Source organism: Anser brachyrhynchus, assembly GCF_964034855.1.
Source record: "Anser brachyrhynchus genome assembly, chromosome: 9".
Lineage (NCBI taxonomy): Eukaryota > Metazoa > Chordata > Aves > Anseriformes > Anatidae > Anser > Anser brachyrhynchus.
The window spans coordinates 18,897,917-18,915,920 of NC_137703.1; the positions used below are offsets into that span (position 1 = coordinate 18,897,917).

Consider the following 18,004-nt stretch of genomic DNA (forward strand, 5'->3'; position numbering starts at 1 on the left):
AGCAGAGCCATCCGTTCACCTGGGCAGTGGCTGCACTGCTGCCCAGCAAAGCCCGTGCAGGATGAGATCAAAGCCTTGGCAGCTTCTTGAGGGGGGATGCAGGCTTCTCATTCGTGCAGAAATGGGGAAATCTGCTCTGTCACCACGAAAATCTGTGAGCCATGTCCAGCCTTTGCTCACAGCACAGGAGGGTGGGGGTTTATAAGAGGTTCTGATCACAAAATAGACCTTTTAAGGAGGCTGCTTTCTCACCTCTTCTACCCCCACCTTTTCTTTACAAAGATCAAAGCAGCAACAAACAGCACTGTGCATGCACAGATGGGTATCTTCTCCTGCCCCAGCCCAAGGTGCAGCATGGCCCTGGCAATGATCACACACTGCTGACCTTGGTGCAGCAGGGCTCAGTCTTTGCCTCGGCTGGACCTGTGTGCTGATGGGCGACATATGCACAGAATACCCCTTTAATTTGATGGACTGTTTCCAAACAAAACTAAACACACCTTTAAGATTTCCACACACCCTGTATGGGATTTGTGTGCAGAGGGAGCAGTGATTTGAAAGATTACCTGATTGCTAGCGTGTCTTTATCTGCACCTTCCGTCCCACCAACATGAGGTGAAAGCACTGCACAAACCAAACAGCTATTTTAGATGCAGCAAGAAAAAAAAAATACTTCTCCTCCAGTAACCGCTAATTACATGGGTGGAGGAGACACAAAGCTGCCTACAAAAAAAGCATTTCCGAGCAGATTCTGCTCACCCATCTTGCTCCAAGTAACACCCCTTCCTCTAGCAGCCACTCACACAGAAAGGCATACCATCAACGTTTGGTCAAAGATGGCCAAATTTCCTAAGCACAGAAACCTCACATCAAAGCCTCCGTGCAGCAGCAAGCCCTCAGGTGCTCTCTGGGGGCTGGAGAGGGAGGAAGTCTCGGAGGGCAGTGGAAGAGATGGCTGGGTTGTGCTGGTGCAGGATGATGCTGAGCAAGGAGCACAGGAATGGTCTTCACCACCACAGGAGATCTGGTTAGGACCCCAGCTGCTTCTAACGACTGCCCAGGAGCAGCTGGTTAATGAGGGCAAACAGGACGGAAAGCAGGTCTCAGTATCAAAAAAGATACTGTCCTTTCAAAATAGGAACAAAACCTTTGTTCACTATTCGAGCAGGGGCTATCCAAGTGCAGTAATGGGCCGTCATGGATCTGGTTGTGCTGGGGCTGCGATACCTGGCACAGACACCACGTGCACGATGGAGAAACCCACTCAGGCTCCCCAGACAGAATGCTGGATTGTGCTGTTCTGTTTGCTCACCTTCTTGTGGTTGCATTTTTGTGGTTTTTTGTTTGTTTGTTTGTTTTTACTTCTCCCTGCCTGGAGTTTTTTGGCTGCCTTAGTAGAACTGTCCTCTAAATCCATAAGCACCTGGCCAAGCTCTCCAACACAGAAGGACTAAGAGACGTATTAAGCAGTGAGGAAGCAGCAGCAATCTGCTATCTCCTGATGCTTCTGGTGAACTCAGCAACCTTCAGGAGATGAGGGGGATGTGAGCACTTGCTGACAAGACACTGATTCCTCCACCATCACCTGGAAATCAGCCAGCCCCACCCCACACAAAGGTAGACCATAACCATAATGGTGAAGCAGGCCTTGCTTGGCTTGCCTTGACCTCTCTGTAAAAACCTGGCTATTTCACCACACCCATCGAGCTTTCAAATACGCGCAACTTCACCTCCTCAGCCCAAGATGTGCTCTGCCCTATGGACTTGACAGATTTCTCCGGTGCCAAGTCTGGACGCCACCACCCCCGTGCTTTCCAAGCGGTGGGGGCACTGGTGCGAGGCTGGCAGCTTGTGCCACGCACGACCACGTCCTGCCCTCAGGAGGCCGTCCGTGGTGTCCCTCCAGCAGCTGCAGGCAGACGCAAACGTCTTGCACTGCCATCTCCTACGTGACATTAATTCCAATTCTACAAACCGGTGACAGAGCTGGACACAGCCAGTTTCATCCCCTTCAGAAGCACTGAAGGAATTGGTTACAAAAAAACAAACAAAAAAAAACAACCAGTCACCTGAAAGCATGCACGGAGCTATTGCAGTGCACAGGCTGGGACACAGGCACAGCGTGGGAGCACATCCAAAACTCCCTCCTGCATTTGCGCTGTTGCTCACAGAGATTCAGTAATGTCTCACAGCAGTCTTCCTGCTGGGGGCTTTCCGTTACTGTTACACTTAAACTGAACCCCGCTGCCAAGCACAGCGTCGGGACAGCTGACCGAAAAATGAGAGTTCAGTTGAATGTCAGGTGTGGGGGGGGAAAGTGTGAAAGCTCTCACCAAAAAGCTGTGACATGCTTCAAAGACGCTTTCATCTAAGAAAGAAAGAGGGCACTTCTGGGGAAATGAAAATCAGGGTGGCTCACAATTGTTAGCTTGAGATGGGAGCATTCCTACGTGTCCTGAATGAGGGCCCAGAAACATCTCCGGGTTACTCTGAGGGGATGAGCTGTCCACGGCGGTCAGCGCACGCACGGGCTGGAGACAGCGTCTGACCCCACGTACCCCTTGCCTTCGGTGAAGGTGCTAAAAGGCTGCGGCTGCTGCAGTCCTGTATATCAGAAATGCTGGCAGTGATTTGTCGGCAGCTTTACCGACGTCAAAACTCTCATGTAGCTTCTGTCTGGTGACGTTTTCCTACCAAGATGAACACTTTATGTTGTTGCCTTTCTGGCCCTCAGCTTTCAATCCAGGCCCCCTGCTTCAGGTTGGGTGGAAGTTTGGCACAGGTATTTCACGCATAACTTTTATCAAACTCAAAAATTGCAACAGCAAGTTTGTAGGTCTTTTGCCCTTGTGGGTAGCATGCCCCAAAGTCACATGGTTTAACCCTTGCCATATATTAACACACAAAAATGAGCTCCAGAAACACCACATTTCAACCAAAGTCATGTCGCGCCAACCAAGAAACAAAGGACCAGCCTTTCCCATCAGAGAGGCTCTGTATCCCAGCTCCACCATGGAGACAGCACGTTTCAGGAGGGCAGGGCACCAGCACGCACACTCCGTGCAGGTTGCACAGCTCCTCAGCATTGCCAAAGCTATTTCTTGACTCGCTTAAGTTAACACATCTGCACTTCTGCCTGCTACAAATATTATTTAGTAATTTCTTCTGAGAATAGCCCTAGGGGGCGGAAGGAAGGGGACTGTACAACCTTATCTGGTTTCACAGCACAGAGGCACCAATGGGTGACTGCTCAGCAGCCATCACAGGCAGGGCAGCCCAGTCAGGAGAGCTGCCAAAGATCAGGAGTGATCCTGGGGCAGGAAGGATCAGGACTTTAACCTACAATTTTATGGTAAATCAGATCACTATTACTTCCCCATGACTGTCCTGCCCCAGGGTGCTGCTGCAACAAGAAGCTGCCTATATGCCTTATATCACTGTCACAGAGGAAAGAATTGGGGGTACATGACCCACAGGAATATCTAACCTCAGAAACTGCTGCATTAGCGATTACCCTTTCCAGACAGCTAACTGTGCACAGCTTTGCTTTCTGTATGCCCGGCATATACTTCTCAGAAGCTTTCCTTCCTCAGGTAGCTCTGTCCCCAGCAAAACCAGCTCTCGGCAGGGTCACCCATGTTGTCTGTCTGTCCGACATCGCCACCATACACTGGAGGCTGGGCTGGCCTGCCGGTGGATGGCCACACAGGATCCAGACTCTTGCCAAAACCACACGTCCTCCCCTGCCAAACGAGGGGGATCCCCTCCCCAGCAAAGGCTGGACACAACCAGGGTGAGGAGGCGACGCAGGCTGCCGGAGCTGGAGGAAGCAGGGAAGGTGCCGTGTCCGTGGGGCAGCCTTTCCCAGCCTGCCATCTCCCCCACCCTGCCCCAGGGTGCCCAGCGAGGAAACACACACACCACAAGAATTTCCATGAGTGTGAGGAAAACAGAGAGTGAGAGAGAGAGAGCGAGAGAGGGGGAGAGAGAGAGAGAAAATAATAATAAACCCAAGAAAACTAACCAACCTTCTGCCCACAGGAAAGGTGATCCACGTGCGTGGCAAATTCTTGGGCATGCAGAGATGTGGACACCAAACTGGAAGAAAAGTAGCATGCTTTAGAAGATGCACCAGCATTTCTACCAGGCTTTTGGGCCCATCCTTTCTACATGCTGGGAATTCCCCTCCCCATCCCCTCACCCTCCATTTAATTTTTTTCTATAAATGACACCAGAAACAGCTCAACCTTTCAGTACTCATTTCAGGGCACGTTTTGGTGGCCAGACCTGGTCACTGCTACTTGGAGTTATCCTGAGCAGTGCCAAGCATCCAGTCCCTGTGCGGGCCACTCTTTCTTGCCCAGGACATTTTTTGACATGTTAAAACTGCAGCAGAAAATGAGCTGATAGAAAGCAAAACACACACGCAACAAACCCAGACACAACAAAAAACACTTTCTACAAGAAGTACCCAACTCTTATCTGCCTTTGGCGCTGACTCTCACATGCAGTTCTTTCCTAATCTAAAGCCGAGATGCAAGGGTCAGATTAGGCTTATTAAGAAAAGGAACACCACAGTCAGGGAACTTTTCGTGAGGCCTGGCTGCTCTGTGAACTTGCTACCACAGCTGTTAAATGCATATGGGAGGTGTGAGCATGCTGACAAACAGAATCATCACAGTGAATTTATGCCAGGACAGAAGTTAAAACATGGTCATTTGTTTTAAGCTGTAAACTTGCAAAGGGCTGAGCTGTGCAAGCCATTATTTATTTATTTATTTATTTATTTATTTATTTATTTATTTATTTACCGAGGTGTGTTCAAGGATCAGAGCAGCATGCGCCAGAGCTTTTCCTCAGGACTGTATTTACCCCTCTTGTTAAACATGTTTATAAACCATGCTGACACAGACACTAGGTAGCCTTGGTTTCATGAAAATCCAGTGCTTTTCTCTAAAAGCAGCATTTAGTGCTGTTTCTGGTGCAATTTCACCCATCCCTCCCATGTCAACAGAGGTTCTTCACCGGGAGGGTGGTCGTGCACTGGAACAGGCTCCCTCCCCAGGGACGTAGTCACAGCACCAAGCTTGTCAGAGTTTAAGCAGCCTTTGGTCTTTCTAAGTGACCACTTAGTCACACGGTCTGAGTTTTTGGGTAGACCTGTGTGGTGCCAGGAGTTGGACTCAATGATCCTTACGGGTCCCTTCCAACTCAGGACGTTCTATGATTCTATGACATGTAAAAATACTGTCTTGAGAATAAATATTATGAATGCAACCCTCAGTCTCCAAGAAAAAGGTAGCTAACATATCAGTCACCAAAGAGTGAAAATCCTGCCTTTTTCTGCCTTCTTCCCTGTGCTGTAGCAGACAAAAAGTAGCAGTGTGACATGAGGATTTAAGGGGAACAGAAAGCAAGTAAGCATCTATGAGAGACACAGAGATGGAGAAACAGCAGAGGCTGTGGCATGGAAAAAGGGAAGGACAAAAAAACCTCTACATAAATTCAGTTCCTGATGCATAAGATTTGTAAATCTAGAGAAATTAGGAGTTCCCCATGACTAATGTTTCTGAACAGAGGGCATAGATAGTTTAATATACACCTTATTTCACATAAATTGCTTTTTTTCTGGAGCTCCTGATTCAAAACTGTTCTGCACAAGCCAGAAGGCCGAGTAAACATTTTCCAGCTGGAACTTCTGGACTTAAAGTAGGCTTTGGGTTTTTCACTTTGCTTTTGTTTGTTTGGTTTATTTTGTTTTCAATGCAGTGATTAATCACTGCATAGGTCAAGCTACCTTTACAAGTGTTTGAATGACCTGTGCTCCTAGACTTCTCGTTGTTTGGATCTTTCAGGAACATCTGCTTCAGCCCCTGGTAGCCAGAGCTTTTTCCTTTGGCTCAGATTTAACTTCAACGCACAACATTAGTGATCTCTGTGAGTACAGAGGTCTTGTTTGTGGGCACCCAGAGAAAAAGTGTAAGTGCATGAACCCCGTGCCTCTCCTGTTCACTGTGAGGAAGAGGGTCTCTCAGGGGAATCAGGGTCTCTCAGTACAGGTCACCTCCCCACCAGACTTTTCCAGTTTCTATATGAACTCTGGTGTAAGGAACAGCATCTGAGCCCAGGAAATGTCGGATTTGCAGGGCACAGGAACCGTACTGCAAGGCTGGAAGAGAAAGCCATCCTTGCTGTGAGGGGCTGCAAGCCCACCAGATACTTTTCCAGGTTACTGGGGTCTGTGGGTTAGGAACCTCCTAAACCGGAGATCGTGGATTGTGTCTTTGCATATAACAGCCCATCAAGTGTTTGTTGGTTGGTTGGTTTGTTTTCCTTCAATGAGCAAATGGAATCACTTTTTAGATAAAATTATTTTAAAAATTAAGAATCCAAACACGCTATTGACTTCCATCTTTTGCAGCAGTCAGCACGTACTCTCCCTTATCTGCCAGAGCTTGGTGCAGCATCACACCAGGCAGAGCACAAGAGGCCAGCTGCAGCCAGCGCCCACCAGGTAGATCCTGCTGAGCTGGAAACTGCTCTGAGTGGGAAACATCTGCACCCACCTGCAGTTGTCAGAAGCTACAGACGGCTCTGAAAGCTGAAAGGCCCAAGTTACAGTTATGCTATGCGGCTGCATAGAGGGTGTCAAACCACTAGAGGGAATCCTGACCTCTCTCTGCAGCGGTCTCCGGCACACCGGGCACAGGTAAGGCAGAGAGGTTGGCTTTGGAAAGCAGGAAAAGGCATTTGGGGACAAACTTCTGCTCAGCCCACAAGAAATTTACCCCAAACCGAATTTGGGGTTAAATGAAAGGGAGGGGTAAGGGAAATGTGTGTGAGAGACAAATTATCCATAAGTTTCAGTTTTGATGCATGAAACATTCAGTTCCTCTGAAATGCTTTGTGTTCTTACTCTGCTCACTTCCAAGAGGGACAGGGTGGGCAGCAGGGAGTACCCTTAAACAAGAAATACCATATTTCAGAAGAATTCCCATCCTTCTCCAGAGTGCTGCTCTAAACAGAAAATTCTCACAAGCATGTTTCTACCCCCAGTGATAAGGATGTGTTTGCTGGCTTCTGGAAAAGCTTTGTCTGCAATAGCAAACATTCTGCATGCGGAAAAAAAAAAAAAAAAAAGAAAAAAGAAAAAGAAACACTGAAATGGTTTTGGGAAGGCCTGGTGTGTCACTGTACCTTGAGAAGAGCCTCACAAAAAAGTCACCTGTTATTGTCAGTTACATGGGCCAGGTATGCTGTTAGAGATGTAAGGGATGTTGGAGGTATTGGAGATAAAGAGTTTGAAGACTGTATTTTAATCTGGCTGCATTCCTCAGCTGAAACCACTGCAGCACGCTGATGCGATGCAACTGGCCCTCGGCTAGTGCCCACGCTGGCGGCAGCACGGCCAGCTGCTGAGGGCTGGGGCCACCAGGCCCCATGTCCTGCCAGACCCAGGTACTTTCAGCCACTTTGAGTGCATCGAACCACAAAAGCGTACAGCTGCCCAGGCACTTTGTGGCAAGCAACTTCATAAGGATGAACCACGAGTTGTCTGAGTGCCATTTCCACGGAGCTGTGTTTCCAGCAGCTCTCACGTTTGCAAGCCAGTGACTGCTGCTGCCAGCTCTGGCTGGTCTCACCTGCTGCACCTTTCTCCTCACAAACACCTGCCCAGCCCTAGGTCTTACCCTGGCATTCCCACCCTGCAGCGAATGTCATTCAGTTATCAACACCTAGATTAAAATATATATATATATATATATAATTCATAATGTGCAGACGAAGCCTGTGTACACCTGCGTGTGAAAATAAGCAAATGAAACTCGGACTCCACTGCTGTCTCCTTCCCAAAGACGTCTGCAGTGACACGAACCAGTGTGTGCACCCCTGCTGGTAGCAGTGCAGCCGCTGTGGCTCTGGGTGGAGCAGTTGTCCTAGCCACAGGGCAGGAGGCTTAGCTTCAGCACGAGGCTGAAAATAATAACTTCTGCTTTGCCTGTCTGAAGTGGGTCACTTTCACATCATGCCAGCAAAGGGGCGTCGGAAAGAAAATGGTGTGGTTAACAGAGCTCTGGCAAGGCTGGATGAGCTTGCCCTAGCTGCTACTGCACATTTTTAAATGGGTGATAGGAAATATGAAGAAATGGCTTTTTCTCTTTAAGTTTCTGTGCTATTTTCTTTGTCTTTCTTTTTATGCTTCTTCCATTGTGTTGCTAAAGTTGTTGTTTGTTTTTTTTACAGGCACATGTCCACACACACACAAACCCTCCTTCTGTCAACTGTCTCTCCCCCCGCACGTGACAGACTGCTGTACCGCTGCCTCAGCTTCCCCTTGCTTGCAGGCAATAACACTGACTTTGCCAGACTCTTTCTAGGCAAGCTATAGCCACAAAAACTGCCCTCTCCCACAGCAGACAGCTCAATCACACAGAGGAATTAGAGACAGCGAAACCACAGCAGGTGTCTGACTGCGCCTGGGTTTCACAGAGGTGTCCTGGCCACAAAGGGGAATTTCAAAGTACCCGTTTGCCTTAGAGCTCATGCCTACCACACATCCCCATTTGGTCTAGATCAGGGGGCTGATGTGATGATGCTGTTCAAATACTAAGAAAACGCTACATGAAGCGATAACAGTTAAAAACAATGCTCTGGACGTCATTAGTTTACTTACAGTGCAGGCAGCACAACAGGGCAAACTGTTAAAATTCATTAAAATTCAGTACGACAGAGTAGAATCACAGTGTTTATCCTAAGTGGTTCTCCTAAACAGTAAAATTTACGTGTTTCTTTTACTGTTAAGCAGGTACCTTTGTTTGCAACTATTGACTAGATTATTATCTATGCTAGATGAAATATGGACAAACCACAGAAGAGTGACTTAGTCAACAATAAGGAGCAAGCCTCAGGTTTGCCATCTATACCTACAGTAGCTGCATGGTATTTCTACCCTCACCTTTTACAGCAGTCGTGCTTTTCACAGTAGAATAATATACTTACAGATGTTTAAACAGTAGTTAAATAATACAAAATGATATCAAACGACTGTTCATTCAATTCATTGTTGGAATTAGATGATCTTTAAGGTCCCTTCCAACCCAAACCATTCTGTGATTATCTTTTCTTTTCAACCAGAAAAAGCTCCATGCAGTGGATATTACCTTTTATTTTTAACCAGGCGGAATTATCAGTGAAAGTTAGAGATAATACCCTGTAACCAACTCTTTAAAATTATAACATAAAAATAAGATACAGGCTCCTTTACCTCAATTTCCAGTCAGTAGCTCAGAAAGGACTGCTTCAGTGGAGCACACTTTCATCCACAGATGACACATTGTAAAGATGTATCTGAAGAAAACTGACATTAATTCATTGCCACAGCCTTCTTTCCACGCCCCCGCCGCACCCCCCTTTTTTTTAAATTTTTTTTGGAGCCCTCTGATACTGGGTTTCTTTTTATAAAGTATATTGGGGGGAGGGACTGACTGCTGACTTCCAGTCAGCTGTAGCCAAGGCTGAGATGAGGGAGCAAATCGGTGCTAAATTATAAATTATTGCAGTATAAAGTAAACCTGTGATTACATCACCTGGTAAAAGGCCATTGCCAACTTGCAGAAAATAAGGAGGACTCGTACCAAGGTAAGAGTTGATGCTGCTCTGGGATTACATTGATTTCCACTCACTGTCTAATAGTTAGGGTCTTCTCTGCACCCCTCAGCGTGCAGCTGTCACAGTATGCAGGGAAATACCTCTAATTCAACCCAGTCTTTTGTATGTGAAAGCATAGACTTGCAGAAAAAGGTAGGAAGAGACCATCTAAGGAAAGGCCAGCTCAAGTATTCTCATGTTATAATGAGCAGAAGTTAGTCTAACCTACTTTCACTAATACCTCACAGCAAGCGGTGTTTCTACTGTTCAGCTATCTTCAACTGAAAGGGTTTATTTTAATTTCTAAGCAGAGTATTTCCAGCTGCAGTATAAAGCCATTATTTCTTTTCCCATCTGCAGTGGATGTAGCAAACTGTTTATTCCTTTCATCTTAATAGCTGCCATTTATGTATTTGAAGACCTATTTATGCCCTCCACACTTCAACATTTGTGCCGTAAGTACACCCAGGTACTTCTGCATTTCAGAAGTAACTCACTGTATTTGCTCCTGTTTTTCAGACTTTCTCCTGAATTGGGCTGCTTTTTTCTTTCTTTTTTTTTTTTTTTGTGAGAGTGACCCAAGACTGAATATAGTTCTCTAAAACCTTCAAAAACTGTATATTCCATAATCATGTGGATTTTTTTTCTACATAACACTCCATTTCATTTCCAGTCATAGTCAATTTCCAAGATACTCTAAGGCCCAGATCATATATGTAAAACTATGCATACATCTTTATGCTCCGTTATGTTCTGTCTTTCCCAAACCTTTTATCCAACTTGTCAACACCATTTGAAATACTTATATTAGGAAGCTGCAAACAGAGAAAGTAATTTTCATAACACATAGCAACATAAGGAAATATTGTTATAAAACAGTATGCTCATACATTCATTAACTACATTCATTTGCTTTGCAGTCTTATAAATTATTCTAGCCCCTATTAGTAGACAGACTACAAAAAAATCTGAAAATACTACTGCTTTTTCACATATTCGTTACATTTGTTCTTTTATGCACTGATTTCTTGACTGCAAGCTCTCAGAGATGCGTGAGAGGCAGGGGAAGGGTAAAGCCCCTTCCCACAGGTGGCAAAAGCTCAGCATTTCTACCCGCCACTGCATGAGATCAGAGAGACAGAGCAGATGCTGTACTGTGATTTGTGCAAACACAAGCAGTACTGCTGCCTTTTTCATACCAAAGCTGTGAGGCAACAGAGTTTGGTGTTAAATTAACTTCAGTTTAAAATTTGTGTGTTGAACAATGGGGAATGACAAGCTTCACACAGGTACAGTGTATTGTCACAACTGGGCACCCCAGGGCCTCTCAGGTGGCTCCCATTTCACCAGGAAAACTCTGTCAAGGCTAAAGTGATGACCAATTTGCGCTCTTATCTTTAATCAGCGACTGATTAACAAGTCCCCTGTGCCAAAACTGCCCTCTGCAGCTTTGTTCCACAGGAGCAGAGGGTCTAGCCCTGAGCTGTGTCTGGACTCCAGCTGGCTGCAAGCCCCCTGTCTCACTTGCTGCAGGCATCTCAGGGAAGCCTTGCTCCTTCAAGCTGGGAGATGACTCTCAGGTTGTTTTCTGGGGTGCAAAGGCTTGTCGTGCTTGGCACTAGTGTTGAGGAGTACTGCAGATTTAAGGTGGAGTTGGAGAAATATCTGCATATCTGCCCAGTTGCCATTGCATATCTGGGTGCTGCAAAACGAATCTAGCTGTAGGTTTAGGCTCAGTGAAGTGGTTTGCAAAGGAACATCTTCCTCTACCTAGAAAAGGGAATTCCAGCATCACATCAGCAATGCTGGAGATTGCGTTTTCCAGCTGTCTGACTTGCCTTGACTACACTGATGGCTGATGAGTGCTGGTCCATCAAGTACCACCCTAAGAATCTGAAGACCCTTTTACCCAAGACCAAAATATGTCACTCATGGTGCATCTATGTAAACCCCTGGGGTCAGCAAGGAGTCCAAAAGCACAAGACTTCAAGGCAGCGATACAATTACATTCTTGGCCTACTTTCCCAAGTATCTTGGTCACCTCAGAACCACCCTGGTCTTAGCAATCCTCCTACGGGAGAGACCAGCAGGCAAGCTGGATCACCATGGGCTTCAGATAGTTGCTGGGTCTTTCAGAGACTGCTCATCAGACCCACAGCCGATTGTGTTCACAGAAATGCAAAAGTTGTCATCTCAGGTGAATATTTCAGTCACCTGGTGAAATTACTTGCCAAATTTTTTCCCCTAAGATTTTTTTTTTGGCTTAGCTTTGCACTCTTTTCAAAAAAAAAAAACCAACTGTCTGACTGTGTGATAGTTTCTGCCATTCTATCATTGGATAATGTGAGAAGTTCTCCTCATTTGTTTGAGGTTTTTCACTTTCCTGCAAATTACCTTCTTGATCCCTTTCATGTTATGAGGTTTTTCTACACACGCTATTTATAGGAATGCAACCGTGCTAAAGGGAACAGACATTTTCAGAATTTCAACTAAATCTCTAGCACTTGGTTTGCAGCAGGAAGCTGGAAGATGATCATTGTAAGTGGCATGATTATACTCAAATGAAGTGCAGTTTTACTTCTGAAGCCATTTGTTCGCACTAACTTGTGTGTAAAACACTCGTCAGTGGCAGGCAGCCAGAACAAAGACAACATATCAACTCAGCTACACTAACGTTACAAATCAGAAGGAAATAAGTATCTAGCTCCCCTGAGACCAAGGCCCACCAGTTATATTTTACATACTACTCGTGTCTGATAGCAAGGACAGATAGCTAGTTGCATACGGAAAAGAAGAAATGAGCTACAGCTTACTGAAGTTACCTCCATTGCTGTCCTCTTCAGATCCCAGATTCAAGGAGAGCCAGATCTTTTCAGAGTGAAACCCCTTCCGTGCTGGAATAAATAAGGAAGTTCGCTCTCTTGCCCTTTCCATGGGAGAACAAACAAATACGTGTTTTCCCAAAGAGCCATTTTTTTCCAGAACTTTCTCTATCAAAGACTAGCAAACTTATTAAAGAACAGTGAACTAGGGCAGATGAGGAGATGAGATCAATATAAGGTCCATAAAGTAAATGTGCATGCAACCTGCGTGCACAACACAGTTACTACCATTAATAAGTAATTACAGCATTGATACACACACACACACACCCCCCTATATTGCTGTGTGTAAATATACATCTGGGGAGAAAAGGAGAACCACACAAAGGCAAAGTCACGTCCCATTGTGATGACTCTTGTTCAGCTTATAGACACAAACTACCCCAAGATGGCACTGTTGGGTACTGTTTCTGCTACCAACACAGGCAACCACCCAAAACTACCTGTCTTTCAAGTAAATGCAGGAAACCCTGTAAGCATTTTCTTAAACTTTCTTCTTTTTTTCATGTCTGACTAGCTCTTCATGGACACTTTCTATTTCTCAGCAGCACTCCCTGCATCTCCACATTAAGTAACTCAGTGGTTAAAGCCAGGACTCTGCCAGAGAGATCGCAGAGTGACGATGCATCTCTCAGATCGATTATGGCAGCAGCAAGGTTGACATTTTCTTTCTCATGCCTGTAGATCTAAGTGACAAGAGGAGGCGACACAGACTGGAGAGTCTGCACTGACAAACGCACCCTGACAGTGCACTCTGGTCGCAACAAAGCAATTTGTGCAGAAACTTCAAGAAAAGCACCAAGCTAAGCCAACATGTGAGCCATGGACACGCTAATTGCCATTGTCTGTGTGAGACAATACCAGTATGAAAAACAAGACCCAGCTCACGTCTCAAACACCCTTGTCCCTGGGACAGTGACATTCACTTTAGCTATACTGCGAGGTGCCAGAACAGGTCTCCCTTCTTTGCAGTCCTTTAAGGCATGCTCAGTCAGACATCAGAGCACAGTTTAACACACACTGGTCTGAAAACAATAAAAGTGCAGTGGCAACTTGGCAACACATAAGTTAAAATGGGAAATATCCAGAATGCAAAGATGACACATTAATGAAATATTTTGTATCATTTCATTTTTACTTTTTTTTCCTCCCACAGAGTGCCAGAATAATTGTCACTTAAGACCCACTGAGTTTTTGGAGAAAATAATTTACCTCTTATTTACTGCCTGCTTCTTTCATAGGCATTTTTGTCCATCAAGCAAGCAGCAGATGAACACACGAGGTGTGCTGTGTGGAGAGCCACCTGCTTCTTCTTTCTCTTGTAGCTGAGGAATTTCACATGTCCACAGGGCAGTGCCAAGGCAGGATGGGAACGTTGTGAGCAAATGTGCTCAGGGGCAATGGGCTTTGATGCTTCCACCTAGCTACACACATCGCAACGCCTTGGAAAATGAGTTGGGGGTTTTGAGATGATAGAGGCTGCAAGCGGTGGCTTCACATTTGCACTTGCTCGACATCAGCAGCTTTAGACCTTCACAAACCTTCTGATACAGTGACCAAATTGCCTTAAACAGAGCACAACAACAGAGACATTTATAACACGGAATAATATTTTAAGTGTAATGGAGGCAACATATTCTGCAATGATCTAAATGCATTTTGATGCAGATAGTTTGAGTGATGATCTTCAAAGTATAATAATATCTATTTAATCTAGTGCTCTTTTGCTGAAATCAGCCAGCTAGTTCCTTTCAGTGGCATTGCCTCAGAAGAAAAGAGATAACCATCCATTTTCTAGCTATAAAGTATTTTAGATTTTCATGTCACACAGGTACAAGGCAGATGAAAGCGCTCCTATTAAATAGTTTCGCATTACTTTAGTGACAGGTTTCCTGGATTACTGTTAGAAGAGTGGTATTTTTGGCTTCTGTTTCCTCCACTTGCTGTTCAGCTTGAAGCCATAAGGCTTCTTCAGCCAAGTGATAACAAAGAAGAAGGCTAATTTTCATGTTCATGCTCTTGAACGCCTGAGATGGGTCTCAATCTGCTATGTCATCACTGCTAAGAGATCAGTATCAGTTCTATTAGTCACAAACTTGATATCTCATGCTCTCATACATCCCTTTCATTCTGGACAAGGGAGGTGGTAAACAATGCGAATGGCGCACACACACACAAACACACACTTTGCAGTGCTGCTGAGATAACAGCAACTGGTCATTGCCTTGGGCCAGGGCTTTCATTAGGTCCCACTCTTCTACAGCATTGAGTGATTCTGGTTGGTGCTTTTGAAAACATGAGAACTATATCTGAGACCCTAAAAGAAGCACTTGACTCTCTGCCCCCTCCAGATTTGAGGTGAACCCAGGGAGAGGAGAGGGGGATCTGAGCCACCTTCAGGCAGCAATGCTCCTGCCCCTTTCCATCAAATTCTGCAAAACCTGCTACCACAACTTTAACCCTGTCCTTGAGCTGTAGCTTGCTGGCAATAAGCATTTGTATACTTCTAGGATGGTGAAGCACAAAATGCCCAAGTGGAACCCTTGCAAAAAGGTTCAGAAATGTAAAGATAGCCACCTTCACTACACCTGCAATCACCCAGGGCACATCTCCATTCTGAGAAATGTTGTTTTTTGGCCAACCTGTGATTTTCATTTGACTCTAATCCATTGCAGTTACAGACTTGGGTGTCTAGGACTTCAGGTCTTGAAATGCCACTCTCTGCGCTGAGGAGATACGGATAAGGTAAGGTTACAGAAAACAGAAAAAAATGCAGTTTCCATACAAGTCAGCACTTTTTCAGTCCAAGCCATTCAATAGAAATATGTATTTCAGGAAGTCATAGAACTGAGAGTGCATAAACACTGCAGACAAGGTAGCTCCTACCCCTTCTTGTGGGGCCCTCTGCTTGAAGGTACAGGAATGACTGTGCAAGGCAGGAGGGTGCAGCATAGCTGCTGCTGCTTTCCTTCACTGGCATCCCTCTGTGCCCAACTGCAGCAACGGTTGTTGACTTCCACCAGGTGATGTTCCGGTCAACAGTGGAAATAATAATAATGGAAATGCAAAGAAAATATTTTTTTTGCTATGTGTTTCATCACTAAATGCAATGCAAGTGGTGAGAAGAAAATGGTTCCTTAGGTTCTCTAAGGAAAAAAAAATATCTATACACCATTTATCAGAATATTGTGTTATATGACGTAGACTAGTGAACATAGCATGACTCTCTGATCTGATCAATCTCTGAGTGAGGAAAAAGAATAATGTGTAATAACCACATGTTGCCAGCCAGGAGAAGCATCCTATTTCACTGTAGTATGACATCATAGCCAATGGGAGCCTGAATGCTCAGAGGCCTGTTAAGGAGCTGTGTGGTCTACCTTCTCTGGTGCCAGATTTGTGTCCACACTGGTGATAACTATTAGCTTTTTTTTTTTTTTTTTTCTTTACTGGATGATTGTGAAATTAGCCATTGGCTTCCTTTGAAACCCCAGTTTTGCATGCACCTACCATTTCCTCTGGTAGTGCCACTGTTCAGTGAGCATGGCATATCATTAAACAAAATGCTGGTGAGTCTCGCTGGAGCAGACTGCAAAGCACATTCGTGCAGGAAGCTCTGTGTTTATTTTGACACGATTTCACTAAAGCTAAGCTCGCAGCTTGGCTGGCTACCCCTAGCTATGAACACCCAAGAAAAGTTATAGCTTACTGGTATGTCCACAACCAGAAGTGTTTTGGACAGGTGCAAGCTGCTCTGTCCCTCAGCTGTGGACTGTAGGCCTTTAAAGTTATGAGGAAAATGCTATCCTGTGTGCTTGGTGTCCTGTTGGTGAATTTCTGTATCAGATACAGCTGAAGATATTCTTTTTACCTCAAAAATATTACTCCTGTAGTTCTGCTCAGCCAACCATTCCAGTATACGACTGACAGCTCACTGACTGACAGCTCACCAGGCTGACCAGTTCCTTTCCTTTCAAGATGCAATACCTTCTTTGTAAGGTTTCTTAAATGAAGTCAGGAACAAATCTATACTAGTAGCTGGCCAGCTCCAAGAACAACCGCATTTGTTGCCAGCAAAAGTCTCTGTCTCATCTTGCAGAGGCTGAAAGTGGCTGCTCCCCATAAAAGAACAGTTGCCAGGCTTCCTGATTTCCAGTTTTTCAGTTTCCTGCACTTGCTGCAGAAAAGTGGCCACATGAGGCCACATAATCTCCATCTAAAGTTCCCAACAGTGCAATTAAGATAACTTACTGTGAGCCAGACTTTGAATGATTATGAAGGTCAGAGAAAGAGTGATGAGCACTAGTGTGAAGCAAAAGGCCTCCAGATAAAGAAAATACCGTGTTCCAATCCAAGTACAAAGAACAATTTCTAGGTCGCTATGGAAAATTGATTTTGTTCCTTAATTTACCTGCTCTTTAGAGAGAAGAAACATCAAGGTATATCTTCTGGGTAGGAGACATCATCGCTGGCTCTTTGGGTAGTCCTCCTTTCCGTGAGTGTGCTGATTAGCTGGAGTTAGAACATCACAGCGTTTTGTGGTAACAAGAAGCGGCGGTAGCCTGCCTAGAACAAGACAACTTGTTAGCTTAACTCAGTTTGTCCATACAGTTTTTGAAACCTTTAAAAACACACCAAAATGTCAGACACCAGTCACAGCACAATACTGAAGGTAACTTTGGGGTAGACTTAGGCTCAGGTATGGGCTGATGAGCCTTCTATTTCTTCACAAGAATGAAGGACGTTTTCCACTCACCTCCTAGCTCTTCACTGGGCAATATCTTTTCCAGAGTCTTTTTGCTCTAGATGACCAAGTCTATGTTTTATAGAATCTATCTGTAAGTCTATGTTTTATAGCTGCCTGGGAGAACAGAAAGTCACACATGCTTTTAGAGTGGCACAGAAATATGTCAGACCCCACCTTTGAAATTTGATTAATTTGCACTTGAGCATATTAATTCTAGATCTGAAACCCAGCTCAATCCATTCTGGCCATTAAATACAAGTAAACACATATTTTAGACATTTATGAAAGCTGAACTGCAAAGCTGTTTTGATATATTTTTCACTAAAAAAGAACGGCAGAATTCAAGCTGCTGTAATGCAAATTAACATGGTTTTGCACCGTATGAACAAGTTTCCTCTGAAACAGTCTTTGATTCCTTGAAAATGACAGGTACTGCCTGGCTTAGCAAGAGCAGCACTTGCACCTAGAGAAACATGGAAAAAACTCATCAGTCTCTACCAAAAAAAAAAAACAACCAACTTATTTTTGCCATAAGCTTTGTAAGTTTTTTCTCATATACTTCCTTTTAGTTACGCAGACTTTTCTTTAGGTTCTTCTTTTTCCCACCAACCACTATTTGTTTGCTAGCTGAAAGGCAATAATGGCGAAATGATAAGCTTGACAAGACTGTTGTCTCTAGGCAGGACAAGCAATACACCTCTACCACATTTATGCGGTTAATTTTAAA

At 44.9% G+C, this 18,004-nt stretch overlaps 1 long non-coding RNA gene across 1 annotated transcript in view; it reads right to left on the reverse strand.

Annotated features, from left to right (window-relative positions):
* LOC308200075 overlaps positions 1–18,004 on the reverse strand; it is a 66,130-nt gene that overhangs the window by 15,647 nt on the left and 32,479 nt on the right. Inside the window, exons 6-10 of the long non-coding RNA XR_013955206.1 lie at positions 16,942–17,096; positions 13,743–15,256; positions 12,471–12,542; positions 9,266–9,348; positions 4,029–4,098 (exon numbers count right to left, since the gene is read on the reverse strand). This is a non-coding gene — a long non-coding RNA (uncharacterized lncRNA). The remainder of the gene's footprint in view (positions 1–4,028; positions 4,099–9,265; positions 9,349–12,470; positions 12,543–13,742; positions 15,257–16,941; positions 17,097–18,004) is intronic.